This window comes from Triticum aestivum, chromosome 2B (genome assembly GCF_018294505.1).
Source record: "Triticum aestivum cultivar Chinese Spring chromosome 2B, IWGSC CS RefSeq v2.1, whole genome shotgun sequence".
NCBI lineage: Eukaryota > Viridiplantae > Streptophyta > Magnoliopsida > Poales > Poaceae > Triticum > Triticum aestivum.
The window spans coordinates 682024252-682045149 of record NC_057798.1 but is presented as its reverse complement, the minus strand read 5'-3'; the positions used below and the strand labels follow the sequence as shown (position 1 = coordinate 682045149).

At 45.2% G+C, this 20898-nt stretch overlaps 1 pseudogene across 1 annotated transcript in view; it reads right to left on the bottom strand.

The window, feature by feature from the left end:
• Positions 1–13746: 13746 nt before the first annotated feature.
• The window catches only part of LOC123046685 (glutamate receptor 3.1-like), a 12486-nt pseudogene continuing 5334 nt past the window's right edge, over positions 13747–20898 (bottom strand). The window contains exons 13-23 of the transcript XR_006422526.1: positions 20412–20469; positions 20224–20329; positions 19723–19904; positions 19040–19113; positions 18647–18740; positions 17480–17679; positions 16026–17377; positions 15663–15940; positions 15038–15069; positions 14540–14946; positions 13747–14448 (exon numbers count right to left, since the gene is read on the bottom strand). The product of XR_006422526.1 is annotated as a glutamate receptor 3.1-like (transcript). The remainder of the gene's footprint in view (positions 14449–14539; positions 14947–15037; positions 15070–15662; positions 15941–16025; positions 17378–17479; positions 17680–18646; positions 18741–19039; positions 19114–19722; positions 19905–20223; positions 20330–20411; positions 20470–20898) is intronic.

Here is a 20898-nt window from a genome sequence, read left to right as displayed (position 1 = left end):
AGGTGTGCAAGTTCAAGTGATGTATCACGAAGAGATCAAGTGCTTGAAGCTTGCCGTCCATTGTGGTGACAATGGACTTGTGAAGATGAGCGGAAGAGTGGCTCATCCATAGTGGAGTATGGGGGAGCAATCAACTAGTCTTCATCGAGCCAACGCAATCAAGAAAGGTGGTCCATCTTGAGGAGGAGTAGATCGTCATCATCTAGCTCAAGTGGATTTTGTGCAAGGCAAAGGTTTGCCCTTGATAGGTTTTCTATTTTACCGGTCTCATGGTAGTTGTGGGAGACCGATTTATAGGATCGATTGCCGTACTATCAAAGGGGGCTCTCGATGAGTTGCTTGATCGTATCGTTCGTAGAGAGATCAAACCATTGCATCCTTGCATCATCTTTATTGGTTCTTGTTTGGTTCTTCTCCTTGTGAGATTTGGAGCTTTTGGTCATCTTGATGACAAGCTTGAGTTCATCGAAAACGGAGTTTGCATACGTCTTCTATGATGTTTTCGGTGTTGGAGGTTTTACCGGTCTTATCCGAGGAAGGGTTCTCACCATTTTCTTTTGGGCCTTTTCTCATTTGCTTATTCTTGATATTTCTATCAAGATTGTGTTGGCCCTTGTCGCTAGCTTTCCAACAAACTTGGTTTCGTCGAATTCGGAGTCCGAATGAAGAAGTTGTGGTAGTTTTGGTGTTCTGAAAAGGCTGCAGCGGTACTACCGCGGGTAGGAGCGGAAGTAATTTTTTACTACCGCCCTTGGGAGCGGTACTACCGCTCGTGGGAGCGGTACTACCGCTTGGAGCATTACTACCGCGGCTACTTCCGTGGCTACTTCCGCTCGGGACCAAAATCTCGTCACAAGTCCAGCGGTGGTAGGCACGGATGTAATTTTTTAGTACCGCTCGCAAGCAGTAGTACCGCTACCCTTAGCAGTAGTACCGCTACCCCTAGCGGTAGTACCATGATGTCAAGCGGTACTACCGCTCGGTGCGGGCTGTGAGCATAACGGTTGGATTTTTTCCCACCTATAAAAGGGGGTCTTCTTCCCCATTGAACCTTATCCTTCAAGCTCGTGTTCTTCCCCCATTGTTGACCTTCTTCGAGCTTGCTAACTCTCAATCCCTCCATGGATTCTTGCTAGTTTTTGAGGGAAAAGAGAAAGGAGATCTAGATCCACATTTCCACCAATCACTTTCTCCTCTATGTGAGGGGAACCCCTTGGATCTAGTTCTTGGAGTTCTTGGTGTTCTCCTTCTTGTTCTTCCTCTCATTTTCCTCCCTAGCAGTAGTTGCTTCGGTGGGATTTGAGAGAGAAGGACTTGGGCACTCCGTGTGCCCTTGCCATTGCATTTGGTGCATCGGTTTGAGTTCTCCACGGTGATACGTGGGAGTTACAAGTTGAGAAGCTTATTACTCTTGGGTGCTTGGTGCCCTTGAGCTTGTTCCTCTTGGGTGCTTGGGCGCCCTAGACGGTTGGTGGTGTTCGGAGCTCAATCATTGTGGTGTAAAGCTCCGGGCAAGCGTCGGGGTCTCCAATTAGGTTGTGGAGATCGCCCCGAGCAATTTGACGGGTACCGGTGACCGCCTCCAAGGGTTGCCAAAGTGTACGGGTTCGGTGACCGCCCCCAAGGGTCTCCATTGTACGGGTTCGGTGACCGCCCTCAAGGGTCCCTTAGTGGAATCACGGCATCTTGCATTGTGCGAGGGCGTGAGGAGATTACGGTGGCCCTAGTGGCTTCTTGGGGAGCATTGTGCCTCCACACCGCTCCAAACGGAGATTAGCATCCGCAAGGGTGTGAACTTCGGGATACATCATCGTCTCCGCGTGCCTCGGTTATCTCTTACCCGAGCCCCTTTACTTATGCACTTTACTTTGTGATAGACATATTGTTCTTTGTCATATATCTTGCTATCACATAGTTGCTTATCTTGCTTAGCATAAGTTGTTGGTGCACATAGGTGAGCCTAGTTGTTGTAGGTTTTGTGCTTGTCAAATTAACTGCTAGGTTTATTCCGCATTTGTTCAAGCCTAAACCGTAATTATTTTAAAGCGCCTATTCACCCCCCCTCTAGGCGACATCCTCGATCTTTCAATTGGTATGAGAGCCTCGTCTCTCTTTATTAGGCTTTACCGCCTAGAGAGTAAAGATGTCGACTAGGGGATTAGGATTCTCCGACACTCTTAGTTTCGATGGCACAAATTTTGATGTTTGGGTAATTCGCATGCTTAATCTCTTTAGGGTCATGGACCCAAATTTAGAGCGAATTGTAGATATGGGTTTTTCTCCTCCAAAGGATCCCCAAAGATTAGCTTTAGAGGATGAGAAAAACTCTTATTTCAATACTCAAGCTTGTAATGTGCTTTTCGATGCTTTGAGCAATGTAGTTATATTTCAACTCATGCCGTTCCGAGATGCTCATGAGTTGTGGACGAAGCTTCAAGATAAATATGGTGTGTCCAAGATTTGTGGGGATGATTGTTCTCCCTCCACCTCCGGTCGTATAGTCTTCTCAACTTCTTCTACTTCACTTACATGTGGTTTGCCACAAGGTAATGACATGGTGAGTAGTGTTGGTCATTGCAATGATGATAGTATGCTTATTGTGGATGATCCTTCATCACTATATTATTGCAATGCTCCTTCTTTGGGCTTTAACACTTCGAGCACTCCAAATGTTTCACATGCTTGTGTTGATAGTCCTTGCATATCATGTAGAAATTGCTTGACTAAATCTCATGATGATATGCTTGCTATGTCTTGTTGCCATGATAAAAATGCATCTATTTCCTCGAATTGTTGTGCTAACAATGTAGTGGAAACCGAACACTCCATGGAACAAGATGTGGTGTTTAATGGTGCCTCAAGGGATCCTACATCATCATCTATTGTGTTTTGCCTTATGGCTAAGGCGTCAAAGGTATCTCCTACTTTGTACCCCAATATGTCTCTTGATGATGATGTTGATGCTAATGATGATGAGGATAATGATGAAGAGAATGATAATGTTGCCTCCTTAAAAATTAAGGGGGAAATGGTTTTTAAAGCTCTTCATAAAAATAAAATTGCTCGTTCCAACTTCATGGAAATTATGTCCATTGCTATTGAGAGCAAAAAATATATTGATGAGTTGGAATCTCGTCTTGAGGAGCATGAGGTCACCATTGATAAAATGGAAGGTCATGGGCGTGATTATGCTAATGAGATTGCGGACCTCTCTCAAGCTCTTGAACTTGAACAAACCACCAAGGAATCTCTTGAGGAGACTTTTGCTCTAGAATTGTCTGGAGTGAAGGAATCTACTGATAGAGCTCTTGAGGTGGCCAATGTTTTTGAAACTAAAAATGCTAAGCTTGAAGTTGCTCATGCTAGACTCCTTGAGGATTTTGAGCACCTCAAAAATGGCTCAAGGGTCATCAAGGGTGAGCTCATCAAACTCACCGAGTCTCATGCTCAACTTGAAGCTTCTTATTTAAAAGAGCTTGCCAAGTTGCCTTCTCCTCTTGTTGTTAATGATGATGCTTGTGCTACTAATTCTATTACTTGTGAAGCATCCATTTTGAAGGAGAATGTTGAGCTACGGGCTCAACTTGAGTTGCTATCTAGCAATTATTGGAAATTGGAAGAAATCCATGAAAAGCTCTCAAGCTCTCATGACGATCTTCTAGTATCCCATAATGTGCTAAAGATAGCTCATGAGGCCATGATTGCTAAGGTAACATCTAGTGAGCCTCATGTTGATACTAGCACCACTTCTAGTCAAAATACTATATTGCCATGTGCTAGTCCTTGTAATTCATCTACTCACAATGTTGGTACATCTTGTGATGAATTGCTTTCCTTGCCTTGTTGCTCTAACGATGAAGCTTATACTTCCTCTAGTACTTGTGTTGAGACTAACCATGTAGAGGAAATCAAAGAGCTCAAGGCCCAAGTCACTTCTTTGAAGAAAGACTTGGAAAAGAGTCATGAAGGGAAATCCACACTCAACAATATCTTGAGTGTGCAAAAATCCCCCAATGACAAAGGTGGACTCGGATTCAACTCCAATAAGAAGAAGAAGAAGTCCAAGAGCAACAAGAAGAAGGGCCAAAAACAAGTCAAGAATTCGGCCAAGATTATTTGCTTCAAGTGCAAAATTGAAGGGCATCATGTTAGATATTGCCCATTGAAGAAGAATGCCATTGGTAACAATCAACAAGGGAAGAGGCCACAAGTTCAATCTCATGCTCAACCTCAAGTTGAAGAAAGGACACTTCCCAAGAAGACTCAAGTTAATGCCTCTCTTGTTGAGAAATCAAGTGAGAAGAAAATGAAGAGTAGACGTTGCTACTTATGTCGTGAGAAAGGTCACCTCGCTTCTTCATGCACTAGTGGTAACTTATCCAACCCAATTATTATTGATGATATCTATGCTCTTGGGAAGGATAAGGTTGGCAATGTGTTTGCCAAGTTTGTTGGTACTCAAAGTGGTGTCAAGAAAAGAACCATTTGGGTTGCCAAGCCTATTGTGACTAACCTCTTAGGACCCAACTTGGTTGGGGACCAACAAGCTCAAACTTGATCAATAGGTGTTGTTGTAGGGCATTGGAGACTTGGCTACATTATGAAGAATTAAGGGGACTTCATCACTCTTATTGTCTCAAGCCAAGTCAATTGAATCATCAAGTTTATATCTTATATCCAATGTGCCTCCTTGCGGTAACTTGTACTTAAAATTGCTTACATTGAAAGTTACTTGCCCCCTTGCATGTTTTGGTTTTGTTCCTTGCATGTGTTTGTATATGTTGTGATTCCAACTTGCTTATCTTGAGCAATCAAGTATGTGTGTGTTGGTTTGCACACCATGTACGTGTGTGTCGTGCGTTGAGCCTTTATGCTTCTTGTTTGTATCCTAGTTGGCTCGTGTGAGAGATTAATGGAACATCCCATTTTGGGGGAGTGATGTGCTTTGTGCACCTCACAATCCTATAAATGTGTGTACATGAGGAATACCATCTAGTATTGATATTACAAGATTATCTAGTCGCTAGGTGGTATATCTCTCATGAGAAATTCAAATTCTAAATAGTCCATTAATTATCTCTTGTTTGTTCCTCTTGTTGCCTCTTGTTAAGTTTTTATTGGTATCACATTATGGGGGAGTAATATGCTAAGTGCATATTACAAGCCTAGAAAATGTGTACATTTGAGATATTGTCACCTAGAATTGATATTGTAGATTATCTTGTTCCTAGGTGGCATGTTAGCTCTACAAGTTGCAATTTGCTTGTGTTTGTTGTGAAGATGATGTTGGATGTCCTTGTTATCTACCACCGGGAATTATTTCCAAATACTTCTTGTCTTTTGACAATTGGTAGTCACTTATGTGTGGTAGAATTTGTTGATCATCTTTACATTGGCTTTTGTTTTACTTGCCTTTTCTCTTGCCAAGGTTTGTGTCAACTCCCGTTGTCTTCCATACCACTTGTGGATCTTGTTTATTTCTTGTTCTTGTCTAGTGTTTTCTAGATATAGTGAAAGCGGTGATCCCACCTTGTGCATTTTGTATTCAAATACAAATCCTATATAATGCACAACTCGTGGGGGGAGCTATTCTATTTTCTTCAGAACACTCTTCTTGTGATCCTTATCAAGTGTGTTTTGGTGGAAGGCGAGCCATTTCTTTTTGGTACTTTGTGCCATCATGAAACTTTGCTGAGAGCTTGGTTTGTTTGGAACCATCCTCTCTTTGGGAGTTTGACATCTTTTGTTTAGTGTGTATCAATGGATATCTCATTCCTTGATGTATCTTTAATGATATCTTTCAAGTGATGATTTCTCCATTTGGTATCCTTTTCACTTGGCATTTCTTTGTCTTTTGGTTTCGGGTTTTGTAAGTCTTGAGCATGCATGTTTACTTCATGTATTTCATTTGGCATGCTTTCTTTCTTTGACTCAATATATAGGGAAAACTCCACCTAGTCTCAATTTGGATGAGATGTGCATGAAATTCATTTTCATATCTATATGCAAATATTTTTGTGGAGTTTGTCCTATGTATTGGTGTTTCTAACTATTTGGTCCCGATGAGTTTGGGTACCGTTTAGTTTGTGTTGTTCTTCTAGGAACATTTGGAGATGCATTGGATGCTTGGCTCACTCACAAGGAAGGTGTTGTCACCATGTGCATATTGGAGTCAAGCTAGGATGATCAATGAACTACTATCTACCTTCAATTGGTATCTACTACATCCTTCCAATGATATCCCGGTAACAAGTATCTATTCACGCTTTCCCTTCTTGTATTCAACCTTGTGTAGGTTGCATCTTGGCATGATATTCATTTCATATCTTGTGATACTTGTTTCCCTTCTCAAAGCATCCCAACGATGATCTCTTGTTGCTAGTTGTGATGTCTTTGATGTTCGTGCGGTAGGAATTCATTTATATACAATAAGACCATATCTAGCCATGTGCTATGCTTCCAGGCAAATATCTTATTGGTATATGTATGACTTCCTTTTGGATATCTTGTTCCTTCGTGCTGTAACTATTTCGGGTGTACATCCTTCTTTGTAGATATATATCATCATGATTTCGTCTACCTAGAACCCTATACACTTGAGAGAACTTACATCTCTAGTTGATATCCTTTCTTTCACGTCCACCTTGTCTTTCTTATGTTATTTCTTTGGTGGCGCCGTGAAAGCTTTTGCCTTGAGTGCGTGTCCTCTATTGTAGCTTCTTGATGCACTCTTGTGTGGTGAAGATTTTTTTTCCTCATGCTTGTCTTTACGAGGCTTTGCCATCTTGGTATCCCTCGTCTTGATGAGGCTTTCATCTTCTATCTTCACCACGGGTTGTCACAAGCACAGGTTCTTTATATGCGTATTAGTAAGCTTGTGAACCCATTTGCTAGTTGTGTGTGGGAATGATAGGCCTTGCACCGTGTGCCTCATTCTTTCAAGACTATGTTGATGCTTAATGCTCATCCTATTTTTAGTCTTCTCAAGTGCTTCGCCATGACTCACACACATCATTTTGGTTGAGCCTATTCTTAAGTTGCCTCTTTTACTTGTTGCTCAACCATGTGCTTGTTGCAAGCGCTAGGCTTTGTTTCCTATATGCTCACTTGCACTGGATGTAAGTTTCTATTGATTTTGGGGGAGCTATGATCCTATTTTGTGCACTTTGTATCCAAATACAAATATTCTTATGTGTGCACAAATCATGGGGAGCTTCTCTAGCTTATTTAGAACACTCCTTTGCTCATATCATAATATCCTACATTCATGTGGCTCATAGGATCTTTGGTCTAGTTGGTTCAATTGATATCATTTGATTGCTTGCTTCAATTGGTATCTTTTGATTGCTCGATTGCTTGTTTCTCTCTTTGTTATGTCTTTGTGGCATATCACTCTTTTGCAATCTTTGGGCCTCAATATAGTTTGTCTTCCTCCAAGTATTTACCATTGGATATGTGTATTGCATTCCACTCTATTTTTGAGAGATACACAATTTATGGAGGAACACTCTTTATATTGGCCTTCTAAGCTTTTCACCCATTTTGGCAATCGATGCCAATGGGGGAGGAGTTTCAGAGAGTTTTGTGGAGAATTCTTCTGAGTTTTCTCCTTGCTTTGGTTTTGGTTCCTAAGCATTTGCATCCCATTCTCATGCATCATTGGTTGTTGCATTGCATGGTGATGCATAACTCCTTGTATAAACTCTCTTGAAAGTGATTGTCATCAATTACCAAAATGGGGGAGATTGAAAGAACATGCGGTGCCCCCATGTTTGGTTTTGGTAATTGATGGCAATCTCTATGGACTAATGGTTGCCTTGAGTTATATCTGAAGGTTTTGTCCATAGGCTTTTCTTGAAGTCCATGTGTTGGTTTCAAGGAGTTTATGAGTTGACCAAGGTGTTATTAAGGAATTATCCAAAGATTGGTCATGTGAGTGTTGAGCTTATTGCAAGCATGTCTTGAATAATAAGATTGTGTGATCATTCATGTCCACCTTCAAGACATCATCCAAATGAAGAGAGTTGGAAAGATTCAACACACAAAGCGCACAAGATGTACCGAGGGATCAAGTGATCCCATGGTGTGGTAAGCATTGTCCATTACGCTTTGTGTGCTAACCCATGGTCTTCGTGAGAGTTCTTTGTGGGGTTAGGTTAGGTGTGCAAGTTCAAGTGATGTATCACGAAGAGATCAAGTGCTTGAAGCTTGCCGTCCATTGTGGTGACAATGGACTTGTGAAGATGAGCGGAAGAGTGGCTCATCCATAGTGGAGTATGGGGGAGCAATCAACTAGTCTTCATCGAGCCAACGCAATCAAGAAAGGTGGTCCATCTTGAGGAGGAGTAGATCGTCATCATCTAGCTCAAGTGGATTTTGTGCAAGGCAAAGGTTTGCCCTTGATAGGTTTTCTATTTTACCGGTCTCATGGTAGTTGTGGGAGACCGATTTATAGGATCGATTGCCGTACTATCAAAGGGGGCTCTCGATGAGTTGCTTGATCGTATCGTTTGTAGAGAGCTCAAACCATTGCATCCTTGCATCATCTTTATTGGTTCTTGTTTGGTTCTTCTCCTTGTGAGATTTAGAGCTTTTGGTCATCTTGATGACAAGCTTGAGTTCATCGAAAACGGAGTTTGCATACGTCTTCTATGATGTTTTCGGTGTTGGAGGTTTTACCGGTCTTATCCGAGGAAGGGTTCTCACCATTTTCTTTTGGGCCTTTTCTCATTTTCTTATTCTTGATATTTCTATCAAGATTGTGTTGGCCCTTGTCGCTAGCTTTCCAACAAACTTGGTTTCGTCGAATTCGGAGTCCGAATGAAGAAGTTGTGGTAGTTTTGGTGTTCTGAAAAGGCTGCAGCGGTACTACCGCAGGTAGGAGCGGAAGGAATTTTTTACTACCGCCCTTGGGAGCGGTACTACCGCTCGTGGGAGCGGTACTACCGCTTGGAGCATTACTACCGCGGCTACTTCCGTGGCTACTTCCGCTCGGGACCAAAATCTCGTCACAAGTCCAGCGGTGGTAGGCACGGATGTAATTTTTTAGTACCGCTCGCAAGCAGTAGTACCGCTACCCTTAGCAGTAGTACCGCTACCCCTAGCGGTAGTACCGTGATGTCAAGCGGTACTACCGCTCGGTGCGGGCTGTGAGCATAACGGTTGGATTTTTTCCCACCTATAAAAGGGGGTCTTCTTCCCCATTGAACCTTATCCTTCGAGCTCGTGTTCTTCCCCCATTGTTGACCTTCTTCGAGCTTGCTAACTCTCAATCCCTCCATGGATTCTTGCTAGTTTTTGAGGGAAAAGAGAGAGGAGATCTAGATCCACATTTCCACCAATCACTTTCTCCTCTATGTGAGGGGAACCCCTTGGATCTAGTTCTTGGAGTTCTTGGTGTTCTCCTTCTTGTTCTTCCTCTCATTTTCCTCCCTAGCATTAGTTGCTTCGGTGGGATTTGAGAGAGAAGGACTTGGGCACTCCGTGTGCCCTTGCCATTGCATTTGGTGCATCGGTTTGAGTTCTCCACGGTGATACGTGGGAGTTACAAGTTGAGAAGCTTATTACTCTTGGGTGCTTGGTGCCCTTGAGCTTGTTCCTCTTGGGTGCTTGGGCGCCCTAGACGGTTGGTGGTGTTCGGAGCTCAATCATTGTGGTGTAAAGCTCCGGGCAAGCGTCGGGGTCTCCAATTAGGTTGTGGAGATCGCCCCGAGCAATTTTACGGGTACCGGTGACCGCCCCCAAGGGTTGCCAAAGTGTACGGGTTCGGTGACCGCCCCCAAGGGTCTCCATTGTACGGGTTCGGTGACCGCCCTCAAGGGTCCCTTAGTGGAATCACGGCATCTTGCATTGTGCGAGGGCGTGAGGAGATTACGGTGGCCCTAGTGGCTTCTTGGGGAGCATTGTGCCTCCACACCGCTCCAAACGAAGATTAGCATCCGCAAGGGTGTGAACTTCGGGATACATCATCGTCTCCGCGTGCCTCGGTTATCTCTTACCCGAGCCCCTTTACTTATGCACTTTACTTTGTGATAGCCATATTGTTCTTTGTCATATATCTTGCTATCACATAGTTGCTTATCTTGCTTAGCATAAGTTGTTGGTGCACATAGGTGAGCCTAGTTGTTGTAGGTTTTGTGCTTGTCAAATTAACTACTAGGTTTATTCCGCATTTGTTCAAGCCTAAACCGTAATTATTTTAAAGTGCCTATTCACCCCCCCTCTAGGCGACATCCTCGATCTTTCAACTTCTCCTTCATGTCCATGGCCTGTGTTTCTTACTGGGTCTCCTCCCCGCTGGGCTGTTTCACGTCCTCTACCTCTTGCTCCACCACTGCCACAGCCTCCTCGGAAGAAAGACCTCTCGTCCTTGGGCTGTGAGTAAGAAACCTCTCTGCGCTTGGCTATCATCCAGCTTCCCCACTTCTTGTCAGTCTCCATCCATACCCCATTGCCACACTCCTCAAAACCGTGTCCCATAAGACCACAGACCTTGCAGAAGAAAGGAAAATTTTCATATTTCACCACTAACATTCGTCTCCCCTCTCCCTTCACAGATAGAGGAGTGAATCTTGTCAAAGGTTTCGCAGTGAGGACACGAACCCTAACCCTGACATAGTCACCCTCATAGTACAGAGTAGGACGGAGTTGAACCTCTCTGACTTTGCCAATTCTGTGTGCTAGCTCATCGACCACCTCTGGATGGCGGTAAAGATCGGGAACCTTGTGAATCTGCGCCCATACATACATGCCATCAAGCACATATTCTTCTGGATCCGTCGCCCCATCGTAGTCCTCAATGACTACCCATAGTTTCGAAAGAGCCATGGACCACCGTGGACTACTTTCTTCCAATCTCCCAAGCAAAACATCTGGAATATGAATCTATTCGCTCCCGCTTCTCTGAATTTGGGCGTTTGCGCTAGTCCCCAGATAAACTTCATGGTATCAAAAAACAACGACAAACTAAAAGGACGATCCGTGTTAACTCGTGCGATCGCCAGCCATCGAGATTCCTCCTTAAACTGTTTAGCCTTTTCCTTCCCAATGACCATGTCGTCCAGCTCTTCATCCATAAGCTCCATGTTCTTCAACATCTCCTCCAGATCCTCCTCCCCCGTCCGTCCCGATCGCGACGAAGAGCCAGTCGCCGCTGCCATCAGGTTAGATACCTGTAGATCACCGGGGTTTCCCTCGCCGTTCTGGGAGGCAGAGGCTAGGATAGGCCCCCGGGATTGCAAAAAACCTCCTGCCAGCGGATGAGATCGCCAGCGGAGGTAAGGAAACCCTAATCGAGAGGGTAAAGCAGGTTCTTTTTGTACTCAAGTGTCGTTTACTTAAGCGCTATGTGATGCAACACAATCTTCTACTGGGCCACGGCATCAGCTAAAACCCATTATCCATCCTCAGCCGAAACCGTCACCACGAGCGAAGGCGGCCATTGCTGGGCTGGTGGCCGTGCTCATTTCCTTGGGCCATGGCCTCACGCCGCAAAGCGAAAGCAACCTAACTAGGTCTATTTTTTTATGGGAAGGTATACTTTATTAACTCAAATAACGGTTACATCATCCGCTAGGAATTTAACAAGAAAATTAGGAGGTGCATCTGCCCAAACATGAGGGTCATTTGCACACCCCCACTTTGCCAGCTCGTGAGCTACTACATTTGTCTCTCTAAAGCAATGTTCAATAGTAACCTTCCCAAAACCACTCAAGATATTTCAACAATCATCTAACACAGGCGCTGCAACCATTGAATGGCCTTCGTTTAGCTTTATTGCATCCACCACAACACTGTTATCCATTCTTACCATCAACTTAGCACATCCCACACTTAGGGCTTATTTTAAACCTTCAAACAGTGCTGTTGTTTCTGCCGCGACAACATCAGCGGCGTGTTCAAGTCTTGCTGTTGCAGCTGTGATGAAACAACCTTTATGATCCCCGACAACCGCCCCGCATGCACCTGAATTTGTCCCAGCAAAATAGGATGCGTCCATGTTCAGAACTAGATGCCCTGGTAAGATAGATGACCACTTGTTTAATTTAGCAACAGTCGGACCTTTCCCTACAACACGAGCGTAGTTGAGGGCAACCGAACTAGGACTGTTTGGTTCACCTCAAAACAAAAAAAGGTCTGTTTGGTTGAGGACTAAAAAGAGAGCAACCAGTTAAAGAGCGCTTCTTCGGAAGGCTCACAATTATACCTGGCCATGGGAAGCCCGGCCTGGCCCGACGCTGCCCCCGGGCCGGGCTCGGTCCTAGATTTTGAGCCCGAAGGCCGGGCCGGGCCGGGCCAGGGCCCGTCGTTTTTGTGCTTTCCTGAAGGTCGGGCCGGGCCGGCCCGAAGCCCGACGGGCTTTTAGGTGTTCGGGCCGGGCCGGCCCGAAGCCCGACGGGCTTTTAGGTGTTCGGGCCGGGCTCGGGCCCAAAAAACAGGCCCGTTGGTCGGGCCGAGCCGGGCCCGGGCCTGGGTTTTTTGTGTCGGGCTTGGCTAGGCCCGGCCCGAAGCCCGGCCCGGCCCGAGGTATGGCCAGGTATACTCACAATGATCAACGCCACTTGGCACGCTTTCGGTCGCTCGCCACGTGTCGCGCTCTGGGCGCTCCCTTAGGATTTTGTTTTTTTATTTTTCCGCACGTGTTTTCGGTTTTTTAAACGGTTTTTATTGGGTTTTTTACGTTTTTGTTTTCCACCAGTCTTCCTTAACTTTTAGAACAAAAAAATGCGCGAAAAAACGCGTTTTTTTATCGCGAGAGTCACGGTTTTGCTTTCGCGAGAGTCACGGCCGTGATTCTTGAAAACGAAAAAAAAGTGTGTTTTCTGGGTTTTTTTCTTCCGCGGGAGACACGGTTTTGCTTTCGAGAGAGGCATGGTTGTGCTTTGGCGAGAGGCACGGCCGTTCCTCTCAAAAACAAAGAAAATACGTTTTCTGTTTTTTTATTCCAAAAGAGGCACGGTTTTGCTTCCGCGAGAGGCACGGTTGCCTCTCGGAAACGAAAAAAACCCGTGTTTTCTATTTTTTTTCTTTCACAAGAGGCATGGTTTGTGCTTTCGCCAGAGGCACGACCGTGCCTCCTCAGAAATGAAAAAAATACATGTTTTCTCTTTTTTTTCCTTCCGGGAGAAGCATGGGCGTGCCTCTTTCGAAAAGGGGAAAACCCCGTGTTCCCGGTTCGGTTTTTTCATCTGGTTTTTTCCATTCGGTTTTTTTGAAAAAAAAGGTTTGTCAAAATCTATCAACATGGGATCTAGTTTTCAAGATCAACACGAGGAATCCAACGGTGAAAACGGTTCGAGATTTGAACATACAGTTTAAGAGGTAAAACGTTTTGAATAAACGAATCTTAGGAAAAAGGGAGAACTCCCAGGTTACGACAAGTGGGGCGGGAAAGTGGGAGTGATCTTTACAACAAGTACTCCTTAACTAGTGATTTCACTAAAATTGACATGCCTAAGTTGAGATTTCAGCCACACTTGTGGGTTGTGGCGTGCCACAGAAAGTGTGGCGAGCTAAATGGGCGCCTCACATTTGGCGAGAATTCCTGCTGCAGAAGCTCCTTTGCGTTGTGGCGAGCCAAACCTGCATACAAAACCAAACACCAGCCTAGGAAGATGTGGCAAGCCACAGCTTTGGCGTGGCAATCAATGACCGGGAACCAAACATCGCCAACCAGCCAGCCAGCCAGCCGCACGCTTACCAAATCTTCATCGCCGGCCTCTGGAAGCTGACATACATACATATACAAGACACGAACCAAAAGCAAATAGCTATATCAGCGATGTAGGAAGCGCCAGGACGCAGCAGAAGTTACAAGAGCAAGTTTCTCGGGGACGTGTACTGAAGTTGCTCCATGTGCACAACAGCTTACGCATCTCTACAATTCTGCAGCACGAGGAGAGAACACTCTGCAGCACAGCGCTAATTAAGTATACTTACGTTGGGGGTTACTGCTATATATCGCACTTACTACGTTTGAAAGCTAACCGGAAGCCGTCCGTCCGTCCCTCCCTAGCACGACGCGGCAGTGCTGACGCTGCTACTCGACCTCGCGCTAATGGAGTGATCTCCTCCTGCCTTGTCCTTGGACGCTATATGGGTGTCCATCTCCCGTCGGTCGGCAAACGACAGGAACGCGCGGAAACTGCTGCGGCTGGAGCGGGAGCTGCCGTCGGCCGACATCTGCCGCCGTTGCTCGCAGTACTTGTGAAAGAGGATGCCGGCGTGTATGGCGAGCGCGACGAGGCACGCCACGCCGCAGATGAGGAACAGCCCCGAGAAGCTGTACACCTGCAGCCGGTCCGACTCCAGCTCGTTGTTCTGAGACGTGGACATTGCCGCGTCGTTCGCCAGCCACTTGTCGTGGATCCGCTGGAGGTCGCCGTTCTCCGACAGCGCCAGGATGGATGTCGACAGGTCCACCGCCAGCGGCGAGTCCCTCGGGAACGCCTGACAATAAAATGCCCAGGTTAGCTCTGCATCATAACTTCACTGAAACTAGATGCTATTATTTTCACCAGGTGGAAAGAGATAAACTCACGAAGCCCCAGCCGCTTTTGGTGAACTCCGAGCCCACGACTGCGAATTTGGGATGCAGAAGCAAGAAGATCTCAACATAGGGACGCTCGTCGACGATGGCAGTGACGCCTCCATTGGCAGGGCCAAGCTCAAGCGCTTGCTTATACTCGTCCGGAGAACCGAGGGATTTAAGCCTGTGTCTCGAGACACCGAGCTCGTTCACGAGGTAACTTTCCGCAAAGGAGCCGACTTGAAACCCGATGGGCTCGTCACTGGCGACCAAGCTATCGATCCCTGTGATTGGAGATATGAGCTGCTGCACGGTGAGTATGGAGGTCAAGCTGGCAGTGTAGCTGGACTGGATGATCAGAACCACGAAGAGCCATATGATGATCACGAAGCGGCCAAGGGTGCTTCTCGTGTCCTCTCCTAAGATAAAAATGCACAAGAACTTTAGTGAATCGACTGGAACATCTTCATCAATGGTATGTAGAAAGGTTAACAGTTGCCTTTCACTCACTGTGCGCAAAGAACAGAGTTGAGAAACTGAACCTGCACAAGGAAAGTTAACACAACATGTAATTAACCTCAAGCAAACAAGACCCTTGCATCGTTCAAGAAACTAGATTATGATAATTTCTGGCATGACGCCCACTCAACTGATCATCTATACCGAACAAAAGTAGAACTTCCTAAAAAAAAACTTTTCAGAAGGAAGTGATTTGGTTAAGAAAGAGCTCTCACGAGATGCAGAGTACATGGCTGCAAGCCCACCTACACTCAGGTTCAAAGTCACTTCTAACTTAATGTAAAGTGTGCAGGAAATAAGTCTAATCCCCGGGCTCACGTCTATACATATGCGTGTTAAAATGACATCACAGAAGTAAGTCAGTAGCTACAGCCTACAGCCACTAGACTTTGTATTGACACAATCTAGAATGGCACTGAGATGCCAACAAAAGACCCAACATAATTTGCTTGCTTTGTACAGGATGATCGGCAAAAAATGGTTAACTTGCAACACTTTGGGGTGGAGGGCGCTTTGCCCACTCTCTCTTCTTTAATGCATGATACGCACACTCGTGCGTATTCGAGAAAAAAAAACAGCAAAAAGTGGCTCCAATTGGTATACTAGGAGACCTTACCAGAATACAGTGATAACCTGTTTCACTGGAGGCCCGCGGAAATCATCATTGATTCTGTGCTCTAGCAGCCAAACCACCGTTCCTATGACAAGAAAGAACAGCCCTGTGACGCACCACATTTTGATGGTGAATGGCTGCAAAAAGGCCCATCCACTCGAGCTTTGCTTCTTAACAGAGGTAAGTACCACAAGTCCTGACTCAACATATGGCTGAGTGAAGTCAACAACCCTTGTCCGGTTTGTGACAATAGCTATATCACCTACCACAGCATCGAATTCCTAGACATAAAAGATCATTAGTACTCCACCTGTACAGATACATTAACTGTAATAAGTGGTGTAGATTTTAAGAACGCGAACTTACATTCGTTAGAATATTGTTGATAAGGTCTGGATAGCTTGGATTCTGACTACCATCCCCAAACGGAACAAACTTAAATGGAACTGGATATTGTAACAAGTTGGCTGCAGCAACAAACACATCAATACAGAAACCACGCACCGTTCCACTGTTATTGTCAACTGACACAAATTGACGATAACTTGCCCTATTGGGAACTCCAATTTTCAGCTCAATTCCATTGTTGGGAAACACCCATCCACGTGGCCTTACTGTAGTCTCACCTGGCCATATCACAGTGTGGAGTTTCTGATCTCCCCTAATACGTTTTGCTGGTTTCATGTAAAGAGTCTCAGGCAACGAGGTGGACAGGCCAGAATAGTTGGACCAGTGACCAACTGTCCGCAGACCAGATCCCACTATGTTAACAATGTCGTACGCAGGACGGATAAGATTACCATCTGTATCAAATTTTACAGGGCCAGTTGCACCCGTGAAATTCACTTGCTGGATTCTTTCTAGTAACAGCCTCCCCCCATCAAAGACAGTCATAGCTTTCAATTGCAGACCCCCTGCCCCAACTTCATGTAGCTTGGTGTCGTTTGAGAAAGAAATGTTTCCACCTCTACTGAAATATGCATCCAGCGCATAAGCAAGGATCCAGACAGTATCATAAGCATAAAACCCATACGAATTAATCAAGAACAGGTCGTCAACACTATCCTTCTTCACCAGTGCACTCCATTTTGAAGCTAGCATGCTCTTCCTTCTTGTATTTTCTGTGTGCTGGCGTAATGTGAGAAAACCCTGCATTGTGCTCAGTAATCCGATGTCAAGACGTGGCGATGAATCCAGGATTGAGCTGAGCCAATCTGTTGCAATCCACACATACCCGCTTGAGGTCATGCCGAGATTGCGTGCCAATGAGAGAAGTGCAAGCCCAGAGTCAGGATTTGCATGCAGAATTACGACTCGAGATTCCATCAATGCAACCCTGACCAGCACACTAGCCATCTCACTCTTTTTTGCTCCTGGTCTAACTGCAGCTTTATATGAAATCTTACCCCGCCTCTTGACAAGTTCATCACCTAAAGAGGCTATGCCGTTTCTTCCATAATCATCATCTATATATATAGCTGTCACTTGCTTCCACTCATAGTAGTCGACTAAGTCAGCAACAGCAGCCATTTGAAAATGATCACTACGGGTTGTCCTCACCAAGAAAGGAAACTGAAGTGACGTGAGAGTTGGATCAGTTGCACCGAAGGACAGCATAGGCACTTGAAGTTCATTTGCAACATGAGAAATAACATGCGCGATGACAGAAGATTGTGGGCCGATGATTGCAGCTGTATCTTTCTCCATGAATTGCAATGCTAACACATGCAACAAAGAAATTCGTAAGTCGTATACCATGTGGGTCATAACATAAATCTGCATGATTCGGTGGCTCAGAAAAACAAACATGAAAGAAGTACCTTGCACAATGCCAACGAAGCCACTGCAGTTGGAATCTTGCATCTCGACAACCAGGTTTGTGCCTGGAAGGATGCTTGAATCGTTGTTGATCTCATTGACAGCAGCAGAAATGGCAATCTTGGCAGCTCTCCCTATCGTGGAATTGAATGTGAAAAGAGCTCCAACGCTCACTGTATCGGGCCTCGCATAGATATTCTTGCTTAGTGCATACAGACAACAGAAAAGAACCCAAAAATGGAGTGTGAACTTCATGACGAGTCTAGAAGACTACTGAGGTGTTCTTAGGCGTCCATGCTTCAGCTCAACAACGGACAGGCTGGAAGAACAAAAACAAAAAATTTCTGATGATGCATGTCAAGCAGATATGATGCCTAGCTATAACACAAAATAGTACTGGAGTTATGAATTGAAAAGGATGGGCAGTTGCATAAGCCTATAATCAAAAGGTGAAGGACTAGGGAAAGAGAGGAGGATAAATCATATGTCAATATGAACTGGGGCTCAACTGAACAGAAATGGACGGCTCCTGACAAGAAATGTTGGGAAGGCAGCATCCCCAAGACAAAAAATCAGCGGATGCTACCTTTGAAGATTCAGAAATTAAGAGACCCTTCATCTTAAGATATGCTTATCAAACAGAAGCTGTATAAGAAGCATAATAAGAAAGGAAACAAAAGCAAGCTGCTGCGATGAACTCAACCACCGGGATCCCCATGAGTGCGAGGAGCAAGGGAAAAGATCTTCCACGAGGTTGACATGGAATTAAATCTTCTTTTGAGGAAAACAATTGGGGGAATCCAAAAGCGTGGTGCATGCAGGATTAAACAAAGATTTGACCCCTCAACCTCTCTCTTTCCCCCTTTTCTTTATAAGAATCCAGACGAAGTGACTCTTACCGCTGGGCCTGAAGAAGCTCTGGTCGTGAGTTGCTTCTAATCAGATGACACGAGATGGGTGTGAAGCGCCGGTAGCCGGTGCGAACAAGAGGTGCTTGTGAAGCGTCACCAAATGTGACACCACCAGGGGTTTGGTGCCTCTGAAGTCGATTCACCGCAACTCGAGTAGTTAAGTCCAGATATGGCCTCGGAGCCGAGATGCCAATGACTGTCTAGCCTGTTAGAGGCAGGCTGCTGCTTGCTGTGCCCCATGTCATTATCTGGAGCAACAAAATGCAATCTTATTCTCTAGAAAACTCTCCGGTCCTCATGTCAAACATGTGGTTGGAGGTTGCAAGAGGAGCGAACTGGAATGCATCTACGCAGCACATGTAAATATGTGATGCCAACGTACCCCGTAGCACGTCCCACACGTCCTCTGTAGGGAGCTTATGTGCGTACCTGTCAAGAACCTTGTCAGGTCGGCTGACTCAGCAAGGGACCCATCCGATGGCAGCTGCAATCATGCGCGCTGGACGGAGTTCCCAAGAGATGGCCTACAGCAGAGCAGTTAGCCGAGGAAAAACTAAGGCAGTAAGATGTTTGCAGTGGGAGAGGGCGGGTACCTGAGGATATGTGGGTTGGGCGTATGGATGGACTAGATAGTTCGGCAATCCCGATCCACATTTAGTACCTGGAAAGGTCAGCAGCAGCAGCAGCCTCCGTTCATTCGGAGCACCCGCTGTGCACGCCACAAGCTGCTAGAGCCAATGAAGACGACGTTAGGCCAGATACAACATCAGGCGAAGACGATATTTTGTAGCTGTTTACACCGTCCTCACATGGCATACCTCATAATACGCTGTATTTCATGTGGGCTCCAAATACTAACCTGTTGGTAGCATGAGGTGGACTTGCCAATATCTTAGTAGTGATTAGTAAAATCCAAACTCCAACCTTTCTAAATCAGTCACATTGCCCACGCTCAGGGGTTAAACAACGTGGCTGACGTGCATAAACCAATCCGTCTTCAATAGAATCTTCAAGAGAATATCGTCGCACGATAGGCCCACAAATATGGATTATAAATATTTCCCTGTGCAACACTTGCACGATTGCTTAAGCTGAAACGGCATTTGTTACTCTACATAAATAATTGGCAAAAATTCACGATTACATCTTAGACCGGCAGTAGCCAGAAGAAAAACTTCCTCACATGGTTTTATACTTCACTACTTTCAGCTCATATATTGTGTTACAACACTGGAGTACTGCTAAAATAGCTTTGAGGCAATATTTCCGCAAACACTGCACTTGCAATGAAATGTTACACCCTGTCTGGCCCTACTGAGATCTACACCCGTGACCTTTTAGCAGGTGAGGCATCGACGGTTTCTAGCGTGTGGACCGTAGTTCCTTCTACGCTAGCTTGCGCCCCGGTATTCGACTGGCACCCAAAGGTCCATCCAGGAAAATCTGACTCTTGAAATAAAGATGTTGGCGTACTTCTGTAGAACGCAAGTGGGACTTGTTTTATCCGCCGCCGGGCCTACAATTCAAATTCAAGATTGGTAAATTTTAGCAACCCTTAGTGATGTTTAATAATGAGCGTCAAGTGGCAGTAGATAGGACTCCTATGATAACGACCCGGCTCAGGCTTGAACACAAAAATTTAAACAGTTAAGCAATAAGAGGGTGGCAAAGCTGGTTTTGCTAGACATGTTTTAGGCTGACATAAATCAGAGAGAAATATCTAGTGGAAGGTGTGGTGAAGACCTACCTCATCTTGGCAAACTATATAAGTGGTAAATAAGTAAACGCAGAAAGCTGTGGGTGAATGTAGTCAGACGGGTGCAATGCAGGCATACCTCATCTCGGAAAACTGTTGCATAGGAGCCTGAACTAAAGTCTGTGATCTTCATCTCCATTGTTTTGGCCCGAACAGTGAGATCAGTTTCAAGCGACGCAACAAATCTGGCAGCGGTATCACATGAAATGAGCTGAATAATCAAACAAGAAAAAGGAGACGCCATTGAAATTGTTATCTTCCTGATACCTTGAAACTGCAGGAGTGTAGTGATGACGCAGCGTATCTATTTCCCACAAAGAACTTCCTGTGGTGCATAATCAAAGATGAATATATGATAGGCAATAAACTGTCCATGAGATCTAGACAAAAAGAAACTTTCAGTTGAGATCATTATTTTAATTTTGATTATGTTATGTGCTGGCTATTGTGAAGTCACTGGACTCTCGCAGCTGACTTGGGCCATATCCGCCGGACTCAGGTAGTCGACTTGGCCATGGTGCTACCCGCAGGTCATACTGGAGTCGGCTACACAGGACTAGTCAATGTTCGGCTACACAGGACTAGTCAATGTCCTACATCCAGTTAGTTCTACTCCGAAGTCCAATGGGAAGTAACACTTTCCCTTTGAAACAAAAAGCTGTGGCCAGGTTAGGGGTTTATCTTTCTTTTGAATAGCAATGGCACTTGTTTAATTACATGATAAACTGAGCCGGATACAGTACAAACCCAATGA